The sequence below is a fragment of the Rhopilema esculentum genome, chromosome 8 (assembly GCF_057945365.1).
Source record: "Rhopilema esculentum isolate cy_ngs chromosome 8, ASM5794536v1, whole genome shotgun sequence".
NCBI lineage: Eukaryota > Metazoa > Cnidaria > Scyphozoa > Rhizostomeae > Rhizostomatidae > Rhopilema > Rhopilema esculentum.
Genome location: NC_142822.1, coordinates 2,958,773 through 2,971,309, shown reverse-complemented (window position 1 = coordinate 2,971,309; position 12,537 = coordinate 2,958,773).

The window sequence follows — 12,537 nt, the reverse complement described above, 5'->3', positions numbered from 1 at the left end:
ATTTTGGTGACAAATATAACGATAATTTCCTCAGGTAAATGTTTCAAATACCCTGGAATCATAATTAAATCATGTTTAAATAATTCTTTATGTGATTTGCAACTATATGAAAGCTAAAAAATTTCAATTAATTTTTAGCAATTTTGCTAAGCCTATAGCCTTGGTTTTTGCCAGAATTTTGGTGACAAAGAAAAGCATAATTTCCTCACGTAAATGTTTCAAATACCCTTGAATCATAATCAAAACATATTTAAAAGCTTTTTTCTTTCGTTTTTAGCTGTTTGAGAGCTAAAAAAATTCAATCAATTTTTAGCATTTTTACTAAGCCTATAGCCTTGGTTTTTTGCCAGAATTTTGGTGACAAAGATAACGATAATTTCCTCAAATAATCGTTTGAAATACCTTTGAATCATGATTAAATCATGTTTAAAAGATACTTTATGTGGTTGGCAACTGTTTGAGAGCTAAAACATTTCAATCAATTTTTGACAATTTTCCTAAGCCTATAGCCTTGGTTTTTTGCCAGAATTTTGGTGACAAAGATAACGATAATTTCCTCAGGTAAATGTTTCAAATACTCTTGAATCATAATTAAATCATGTTTAAAAGCTACTTTATGTGGTTTGCAACTGTTTGAAAGCTAAAAAAATTCAATCAATTTTTAGCAATTTTGCTAAGCCTATAGCCTTGGTTTTTTGCCAGAATTTTGGTGACAAAGAAATAGATAATTTCCTCAGGTAAATATTTGAGTTACCCTTGAAACATAATCAAAATATATTCAAAATCTTCTTTATATGGTTTTTAACTGTTTGAAAGGTAAAGATTTCCATCACTTTTTGACAACTTTCCTAAGCCTATTGCCTTGGTTTTTTGTTAGAATTTGGTGATGAAAATAATTAATAATTTCCTCAGGTGAATGTTTGAAATACCCTTGAATCATGATCAAATCATGTTTGAAAGCTACTTTATAATATTTACAATTATATGAAAGCTAAAAAATTTCCATCAATTCTTGACAATTTCCCTAAGCCTATAGCCTTGGTTTTTGCCAGAATTTTGGTGACAAAGATGAGGATAATTTCCTCAAATAATCGTTTGAAATACCCTTGAATCATGATTAAATCATGTTTAAAAGCTACTTTATGTGATTTGCAACTATATCAAAGCAAAAAAATTTCTATCATTTTTTGACAATTTTCCTAGGCCTATAGCCTTTGTTTTTTGCCAGAATTTTGGTGACAAAGATAACGATAATTTCCTCAAGTAAATGTTTGAAATACTCTTGAATCATAATCAAAATATATTTAAAAGCTTCATTATATGGTTTTTAACTGTTTGAAAAGTAAAAGATTTCCATCAGTTTTTGACAACTTTCCTAAGCCTATGGTCTTGGTTTTTGCCAGAATTTTGGTGACAAAGATAACCACAATTTCCTCAGGTAAATGTTTAAAATACCCTTGAATCATAATTAAATCATGTTTAAAAGATACTTTATGTGGTTTGCAACTGTTTGAAAGCTAAAAAAATTCAATCAATTTTTAGCAATTTTGCTAAGCCTATAGCCTTGGTTTTTTGCCAGAATTTTGGTGACAAAGAAATAGATAATTTCCTCAGGTAAATGTTTCAAATACCCTTGAATCATAATCAAAATATATTTAAAAGCTTTTTTTCTATCGTTTTTAGCTGTTTGAGAGCTAAAAAAATTCAATCAATTTTTAGCATTTTTACTAAACCTATAGCCTTGGTTTTTTGCCAGAATTTTGGTGACAACAATAACGATAATTTCCTCAAATAAATGTTTGAAATACTCTCGAATTATAATAAAATCATGTTTAAAAGCTACTTTATGTGATTTGCAACTGTATGAAAGCTAAAAAATTTCAATCAATTTTTAGCAATTTTCATAAGCCTATAGCTTTGGTTTTTGCCAGAATTTTGGTGACAAAGATAAGGATAATTTCCTCAAATAAATGTTTGAAATACCCTTGAATCATGATTAAATCATGTTTAAAAGATACTTTATGTGGTTTGCAACTGTTTGAGAGCTAAAATGTTTCAATCAATTTTTAGCAATTTTACTAAGCCTTTAGCCTTGGTTTTTTGCAAGAATTTTGGTGACAAAAATAACGATAATTTCCTCAGGTAAATGTTTGAAATACCCTTGAATTATAATCAAAATATATTTAAAAGCTTCATTATATGGTTCTTAACTGTTTGAAAGGTAAAAAAGTTCCATCAATTTTTGACAATTTTCCTAAGCCTATAGCCTTGGTTTTTTGCCAGAATTTTGGTGACAAAGATAACGATAATTTCCTCAAATAAATGTTTGAAATACCCTTGAATCATGATCCAAATATATTTAAAAGCTTTTTTGAATGGTTTTTAGCTGTTTAAAAGCTAAAAAATTTCCATTAATTTTTGACATTTTTCCTAAGCCTATAGCCTTGGTTTTTTGCCAGAATTTCGGTGACAAAGTTAACGATAAATTTCTCAAATATATGTTTGAAATACCCTTGAATCATAATCAAAATTTATTTAAAATCTTTTTTCTATTGTTTTAGCTGTTTGCGAGCTAAAAAACTTCCATCAATTTTTAACAATTTTCCTAAGCCTATAGCCATGTTTTTTTGCCAGAATTTTGGTGACAACGATAACGTTAATTTCCTCAAATAAATGTTTGAAATACCCTCGAATTATAATTAAATCATGTTTAAAAGCTACTTTATGTGATTTGCAACTATATGAAAGCAAAAAAATTTCCATCAATTTTTGACAATTTTCCTAAGCCTATAGCCTTGGTTTTTTGCCAGAATTTTGGTGACAAAGATAAGGATAATGTCCGCAAGTAAATGTTTGAAATACCCTCGAATCGTGATTTAATCATGTTTAAAGGATACTTTATGTGGTTTGCAACTATATGAAAGCTAAAAAATTTCAATTAATTTTTAGCAATTTTCCTAAGCCTATGGCCTTGGCTTGCTGCTAGAATTTTGGTGACAAAAATAAGGATAATTTCAACAAATGAATTTTTGAAATACCCTTATAACATGACTAAATCATATTTAAAAGCTTTTAGCTGTTTGAAAGGTAAAAAAGTTCCATCAATTTTTAGCATTTTTACTAAGCCTATAGCCATGGTTTTTTGCCAGAATTTTGGTGACAACGATAACGTTAATTTCCTCAAATAAATGTTTGAAATACCCTCGAATTATAATTAAATCATGTTTAAAAGCTACTTTATGTGATTTGCAACTATATGAAAGCAAAAAAATTTCCATCAATTTTTGACAATTTTCCTAAGCCTATAGCCTTGGTTTTTTGCCAGAATTTTGGTGACAAAGATAACGATAATTTCCTCAAGTAAAGGTTTGGAATACCCTCGAATCATAATCAAAATATATTCAAAATCTTCTTTATATGGTTTTTAACTGTTTGAAAGGTAAAAGATTTCCATCAATTTTTGACAACTTTCCTAAGCCTATTGCCTTGGCTTTTTGTCAGAATTCGGTGATAAAAATAATTAATAATTTTTTCAGGTGAATGTTTCAAATACCCTTGAATCATAATTAAATCATGTTTAAAAGCTACTTGATGTGGTTTGCAATTATATGAAAGCTAAAAGATTTCCATCAATTTTTGACAATTTTTCTAAGCCTATAGCCTTGGTTTTTGCCAGAATTTTGGTGACAAAGATAACGATAATTTCCTCAAGTAAATGTTTGAATTACCCTTGAATCATGATCCAAATATATTTAAAAGCTTTTTTGAATTGTTTTTAGCTGTTTTAAAGCTAAAAAATTTCCATTAATTTTTGACATTTTTCCTATGCCTATAGCCTTTGTTTTTTGCCAGAATTTCGGTGACAAAGTTAACGATAAATTTCTCAAATATATGTTTGAAATTTCCTTGAATCATAATCAAAATATATTTAAAATCTTTTTTCTATCGTTTTTAGCTGTTTGCGAGCTAAAAAACTTCCATCAATTCTTAACAATTTTCGTAAGCCTATAGCCATGGTTTTTTGCCAGAATTTTGGTGACAAAGATAAGGATAATTTCCTCAAGTAAATGTTTGAAATACCCTCGAATCGTGATCAAATCATGTTTGAATACTACTTTATAATATTTGCAACTATATGAAAGCTAAAAAATTTCCATTAATTTTTGACATTTTTCCTAAGCCTATAGCCTTGGTTTTTTGCCAGAATTTCGGTGACAAATTTAACGATAAATTTCTCAAATATATGTTTGAAATACCCTTGAATCATAATCAAATATATTTAAAATCTTTTTTCTATCGTTTTTAGCTGTTTGCGAGCTAAAAAACTTCCATCAATTTTTAACAATTTTCCTAAGCCTATAGCCATGGTTTTTTGCCAGAATTTTGGTGACAAAGATAACGATAATTTCCTCAGGTAAATGTTTCAAATACCCTTGAATCATAATTAAATCATGCTTAAAAGCTACTTTATGTGGTTTGCAATTATATGAAAGCTAAAAGATTTCCATCAATTTTTGACAATTTTTCTAAGCCTATAGCCTTGGTTTTTGCCAGAATTTTTGTGACAAAGATAACGATAATTTCCTTAGGTAAATGTTTCAAATACTCTTGAATCATAATTAAATCATGTTTAAAAGCTACTTTATGTGATTTGCAACTATATGAAAGCAAAAAAATTTCTATCAATTTTTGACAATTTTCTTAGGCTTATAGCCTTGGTTTTTTGCCAGAATTTTGGTGACAAAGATAAGGATAATTTCCTGAAATGGATGTTTGAAATACCCTCGAATCATAATTAAATCATGTTTAAAAGCTACTTTATGTGATTTGCAACTATATCAAAGCAAAAAAATTTCTATCAATTTTTGACAATTTTCCTAGGCCTATAGCCTTGGTTTTTTGCCAGAATTTTGGTGACAAAGATAACGATAATTTCCTCAAGTAAATGTTTGAAGTACTCTTGAATCATAATCAAAATATATTTAAAAGCTTCATTATATGGTTTTTAACTGTTTGAAAGGTAAAAGATTTCCATCAGTTTTTGACAACTTTCCTAAGCCTATAGCCTTGATTTTTTGCCAGAATTTTGGTGACAAAGATAAAGATAATTTCCCCATGTAAATGTTTCAAATACCCTTGAATCATTATTAAATCATGTTTAAAAGATACTTTATGTGGTTTGCAACTGTTTGATAGCTGAAAGATTTCAATAAATTTTTAGCAGTTTTCCTAAGCCTATAGCCTTGGTTTTTTGCTAGAATTTTGGTGACAAATATAACGATAATTTCCTCAGGTAAATGTTTCAAATACCCTGGAATCATAATTAAATCATGTTTAAATAATTCTTTATGTGATTTGCAACTATATGAAAGCTAAAAAATTTCAATTAATTTTTAGCAATTTTGCTAAGCCTATAGCCTTGGTTTTTGCCAGAATTTTGGTGACAAAGAAAAGCATAATTTCCTCACGTAAATGTTTCAAATACCCTTGAATCATAATCAAAACATATTTAAAAGCTTTTTTCTTTCGTTTTTAGCTGTTTGAGAGCTAAAAAAATTCAATCAATTTTTAGCATTTTTACTAAGCCTATAGCCTTGGTTTTTTGCCAGAATTTTGGTGACAAAGATGAGGATAATTTCCTCAAATAATCGTTTGAAATACCTTTGAATCATGATTAAATCATGTTTAAAAGATACTTTATGTGGTTGGCAACTGTTTGAGAGCTAAAACATTTCAATCAATTTTTGACAATTTTCCTAAGCCTATAGCCTTGGTTTTTTGTCAGAATTTGGTGATAAAAATAATTAATAATTTCCTCAGGTGAATGTTTCAAATACCCTTGAATCATGATCAAATCATGTTTGAAAGCTACTTTATAATATTTGCAACTATATGAAAGCTAAAAAATTTCCATCAATTCTTGACAATTTTCCTAAGCCTATAGCCTTGGATTTTTGCCAGAATTTTGGTGACAAAGATAACGATAATTTCCTCAGGTAAATGTTTCAAATACTCTTGAATCATAATTAAATCATGTTTAAAAGCTACTTTATGTGGTTTGCAACTGTTTGATAGCTGAAAGATTTCAATCAATTTTTAGCAATTTTCCTAAGCCTATAGCCTTGGTTTTTTGCCAGAATTTTGGTGACAAATATAACGATAATTTCCTCAGGTAAATGTTTCAAATACCCTGGAATCATAATTAAATCATGTTTAAATAATTCTTTATGTGATTTGCAACTATATGAAAGCTAAAAAATTTCAATTAATTTTTAGCAATTTTGCTAAGCCTATAGCCTTGGTTTTTGCCAGAATTTTGGTGACAAAGAAAAGCATAATTTCCTCACGTAAATGTTTCAAATACCCTTGAATCATAATCAAAACATATTTAAAAGCTTTTTTCTTTCGTTTTTAGCTGTTTGAGAGCTAAAAAAATTCAATCAATTTTTAGCATTTTTACTAAGCCTATAGCCTTGGTTTTTTGCCAGAATTTTGGTGACAAAGATGAGGATAATTTCCTCAAATAATCGTTTGAAATACCTTTGAATCATGATTAAATCATGTTTAAAAGATACTTTATGTGGTTGGCAACTGTTTGAGAGCTAAAACATTTCAATCAATTTTTGACAATTTTCCTAAGCCTATAGCCTTGGTTTTTTGCCAGAATTTTGGTGACAAAGATAACGATAATTTCCTCAGGTAAATGTTTCAAATACTCTTGAATCATAATTAAATCATGTTTAAAAGCTACTTTATGTGGTTTGCAACTGTTTGAAAGCTAAAAAAATTCAATCAATTTTTAGCAATTTTGCTAAGCCTATAGCCTTGGTTTTTTGCCAGAATTTTGGTGACAAAGAAATAGATAATTTCCTCAGGTAAATATTTGAGTTACCCTTGAAACATAATCAAAATATATTCAAAATCTTCTTTATATGGTTTTTAACTGTTTGAAAGGTAAAAGATTTCCATCACTTTTTGACAACTTTCCTAAGCCTATTGCCTTGGTTTTTTGTCAGAATTTGGTGATGAAAAAAATTAATAATTTCCTCAGGTGAATGTTTGAAATACCCTTGAATCATGATCAAATCATGTTTGAAAGCTACTTTATAATATTTACAATTATATGAAAGCTAAAAAATTTCCATCAATTTTTGACAATTTTCCTAAGCCTATAGCCTTGGTTTTTTGCCAGAATTTTGGTGACAAAGAAATAGATAATTTCCTCAGGTAAATATTTGAGTTACCCTTGAAACATAATCAAAATATATTCAAAATCTTCTTTATATGGTTTTTAACTGTTTGAAAGGTAAAAGATTTCCATCACTTTTTGACAACTTTCCTAAGCCTATTGCCTTGGTTTTTTGTCAGAATTTGGTGATGAAAAAAATTAATAATTTCCTCAGGTGAATGTTTGAAATACCCTTGAATCATGATCAAATCATGTTTGAAAGCTACTTTATAATATTTACAATTATATGAAAGCTAAAAAATTTCCATCAATTCTTGACAATTTCCCTAAGCCTATAGCCTTGGTTTTTGCCAGAATTTTGGTGACAAAGATGAGGATAATTTCCTCAAATAATCGTTTGAAATACCCTTGAATCATGATTAAATCATGTTTAAAAGCTACTTTATGTGATTTGCAACTATATCAAAGCAAAAAAATTTCTATCATTTTTTGACAATTTTCCTAGGCCTATAGCCTTTGTTTTTTGCCAGAATTTTGGTGACAAAGATAACGATAATTTCCTCAAGTAAATGTTTGAAATACTCTTGAATCATAATCAAAATATATTTAAAAGCTTCATTATATGGTTTTTAACTGTTTGAAAAGTAAAAGATTTCCATCAGTTTTTGACAACTTTCCTAAGCCTATGGTCTTGGTTTTTGCCAGAATTTTGGTGACAAAGATAACCACAATTTCCTCAGGTAAATGTTTAAAATACCCTTGAATCATAATTAAATCATGTTTAAAAGATACTTTATGTGGTTTGCAACTGTTTGAAAGCTAAAAAAATTCAATCAATTTTTAGCAATTTTGCTAAGCCTATAGCCTTGGTTTTTTGCCAGAATTTTGGTGACAAAGAAATAGATAATTTCCTCAGGTAAATGTTTCAAATACCCTTGAATCATAATCAAAATATATTTAAAAGCTTTTTTTCTATCGTTTTTAGCTGTTTGAGAGCTAAAAAAATTCAATCAATTTTTAGCATTTTTACTAAACCTATAGCCTTGGTTTTTTGCCAGAATTTTGGTGACAACAATAACGATAATTTCCTCAAATAAATGTTTGAAATACCCTTGAATCATGATTAAATCATGTTTAAAAGATACTTTATGTGGTTTGCAACTGTTTGAGAGCTAAAATGTTTCAATCAATTTTTAGCAATTTTACTAAGCCTTTAGCCTTGGTTTTTTGCAAGAATTTTGGTGACAAAAATAACGATAATTTCCTCAGGTAAATGTTTGAAATACCCTTGAATTATAATCAAAATATATTTAAAAGCTTCATTATATGGTTCTTAACTGTTTGAAAGGTAAAAAAGTTCCATCAATTTTTGACAATTTTCCTAAGCCTATAGCCTTGGTTTTTTGCCAGAATTTTGGTGACAAAGATAACGATAATTTCCTCAAATAAATGTTTGAAATACCCTTGAATCATGATCCAAATATATTTAAAAGCTTTTTTGAATGGTTTTTAGCTGTTTAAAAGCTAAAAAATTTCCATTAATTTTTGACATTTTTCCTAAGCCTATAGCCTTGGTTTTTTGCCAGAATTTCGGTGACAAAGTTAACGATAAATTTCTCAAATATATGTTTGAAATACCCTTGAATCATAATCAAAATTTATTTAAAATCTTTTTTCTATTGTTTTAGCTGTTTGCGAGCTAAAAAACTTCCATCAATTTTTAACAATTTTCCTAAGCCTATAGCCATGTTTTTTTGCCAGAATTTTGGTGACAACGATAACGTTAATTTCCTCAAATAAATGTTTCAAATACCCTCGAATTATAATTAAATCATGTTTAAAAGCTACTTTATGTGATTTGCAACTATATGAAAGCAAAAAAATTTCCATCAATTTTTGACAATTTTCCTAAGCCTATAGCCTTGGTTTTTTGCCAGAATTTTGGTGACAAAGATAAGGATAATGTCCGCAAGTAAATGTTTGAAATACCCTCGAATCGTGATTTAATCATGTTTAAAGGATACTTTATGTGGTTTGCAACTATATGAAAGCTAAAAAATTTCAATTAATTTTTAGCAATTTTCCTAAGCCTATGGCCTTGGCTTGCTGCTAGAATTTTGGTGACAAAAATAAGGATAATTTCAACAAATGAATTTTTGAAATACCCTTATAACATGACTAAATCATATTTAAAAGCTTTTAGCTGTTTGAAAGGTAAAAAAGTTCCATCAATTTTTAGCATTTTTACTAAGCCTATAGCCATGGTTTTTTGCCAGAATTTTGGTGACAACGATAACGTTAATTTCCTCAAATAAATGTTTGAAATACCCTCGAATTATAATTAAATCATGTTTAAAAGCTACTTTATGTGATTTGCAACTATATGAAAGCAAAAAAATTTCCATTAATTTTTGACATTTTTCCTAAGCCTATAGCCTTGGTTTTTTGCCAGAATTTCGGTGACAAAGTTAACGATAAATTTCTCAAATATATGTTTGAAATACCCTTGAATCATAATCAAAATTTATTTAAAATCTTTTTTCTATTGTTTTAGCTGTTTGCGAGCTAAAAAACTTCCATCAATTTTTAACAATTTTCCTAAGCCTATAGCCATGTTTTTTTGCCAGAATTTTGGTGACAACGATAACGTTAATTTCCTCAAATAAATGTTTGAAATACCCTCGAATTATAATTAAATCATGTTTAAAAGCTACTTTATGTGATTTGCAACTATATGAAAGCAAAAAAATTTCCATCAATTTTTGACAATTTTCCTAAGCCTATAGCCTTGGTTTTTTGCCAGAATTTTGGTGACAAAGATAAGGATAATGTCCGCAAGTAAATGTTTGAAATACCCTCGAATCGTGATTTAATCATGTTTAAAGGATACTTTATGTGGTTTGCAACTATATGAAAGCTAAAAAATTTCAATTAATTTTTAGCAATTTTCCTAAGCCTATGGCCTTGGCTTGCTGCTAGAATTTTGGTGACAAAAATAAGGATAATTTCAACAAATGAATTTTTGAAATACCCTTATAACATGACTAAATCATATTTAAAAGCTTTTAGCTGTTTGAAAGGTAAAAAAGTTCCATCAATTTTTAGCATTTTTACTAAGCCTATAGCCATGGTTTTTTGCCAGAATTTTGGTGACAACGATAACGTTAATTTCCTCAAATAACTGTTTGAAATACCCTCGAATTATAATTAAATCATGTTTAAAAGCTACTTTATGTGATTTGCAACTATATGAAAGCAAAAAAATTTCCATCAATTTTTGACAATTTTCCTAAGCCTATAGCCTTGGTTTTTTGCCAGAATTTTGGTGACAAAGATAACGATAATTTCCTCAAGTAAAGGTTTGGAATACCCTCGAATCATAATCAAAATATATTCAAAATCTTCTTTATATGGTTTTTAACTGTTTGAAAGGTAAAAGATTTCCATCAATTTTTGACAACTTTCCTAAGCCTATTGCCTTGGCTTTTTGTCAGAATTCGGTGATAAAAATAATTAATAATTTTTTCAGGTGAATGTTTCAAATACCCTTGAATCATAATTAAATCATGTTTAAAAGCTACTTTATGTGGTTTGCAATTATATGAAAGCTAAAAGATTTCCATCAATTTTTGACAATTTTTCGAAGCCTATAGCCTTGGTTTTTGCCAGAATTTTGGTGACAAAGATAACGATAATTTCCTCAAGTAAATGTTTGAATTACCCTTGAATCATGATCCAAATATATTTAAAAGCTTTTTTGAATTGTTTTTAGCTGTTTTAAAGCTAAAAAATTTCCATTAATTTTTGACATTTTTCCTATGCCTATAGCCTTGGTTTTTTGCCAGAATTTCGGTGACAAAGTTAACGATAAATTTCTCAAATATATGTTTGAAATTTCCTTGAATCATAATCAAAATATATTTAAAATCTTTTTTCTATCGTTTTTAGCTGTTTGCGAGCTAAAAAACTTCCATCAATTCTTAACAATTTTCGTAAGCCTATAGCCATGGTTTTTTGCCAGAATTTTGGTGACAAAGATAAGGATAATTTCCTCAAGTAAATGTTTGAAATACCCTCGAATCGTGATCAAATCATGTTTGAATACTACTTTATAATATTTGCAACTATATGAAAGCTAAAAAATTTCCATTAATTTTTGACATTTTTCCTAAGCCTATAGCCTTGGTTTTTTGCCAGAATTTCGGTGACAAATTTAACGATAAATTTCTCAAATATATGTTTGAAATACCCTTGAATCATAATCAAAATATATTTAAAATCTTTTTTCTATCGTTTTTAGCTGTTTGCGAGCTAAAAAACTTCCATCAATTTTTAACAATTTTCCTAAGCCTATAGCCATGGTTTTTTGCCAGAATTTTGGTGACAAAGATAACGATAATTTCCTCAGGTAAATGTTTCAAATACCCTTGAATCATAATTAAATCATGCTGAAAAGCTACTTTATGTGGTTTGCAATTATATGAAAGCTAAAAGATTTCCATCAATTTTTGACAATTTTTCTAAGCCTATAGCCTTGGTTTTTGCCAGAATTTTTGTGACAAAGATAACGATAATTTCCTCAAGTAAATGTTTGAAATACCCTTGAATCATGATCCAAATATATTTAAAGCTTTTTTGAATTGTTTTTAGCTGTTTTAAAGCTAAAAAATTTCCATTAATTTTTGACATTTTTCCTAAGCCTATAGCCTTGGTTTTTTGCCAGAATTTCGGTGACAAAGTTAACGATAAATTTCTCAAATATATGTTTGAAATACCCTTGAATCATAATCAAAATATATTTAAAATCTTTTTTCTATCGTTTTTAGCTGTTTGCGAGCTAAAAAACTTCCATCAATTTTTAACAATTTTCCTAAGCCTATAGCCATGGTTTTTTGCCAGAATTTTGGTGACAACAATAACGATAATTTCCTCAAATAAATGTTTGAAATACTCTCGAATTATAATAAAATCATGTTTAAAAGCTACTTTATGTGATTTGCAACTATATGAAAGCTAAAAAATTTCAATCAATTTTTAGCAATTTTCATAAGCCTATAGCTTTGGTTTTTGCCAGAATTTTGGTGACAAAGATAAGGATAATTTCCTCAAATAAATGTTTGAAATACCCTTGAATCATGATTAAATCATGTTTAAAAGATACTTTATGTGGTTTGCAACTGTTTGAGAGCTAAAATGTTTCAATCAATTTTTAGCAATTTTACTAAGCCTTTAGCCTTGGTTTTTTGCAAGAATTTTGGTGACAAAAATAACGATAATTTCCTCAGGTAAATGTTTGAAATACCCTTGAATTATAATCAAAATATATTTAAAAGCTTCATTATATGGTT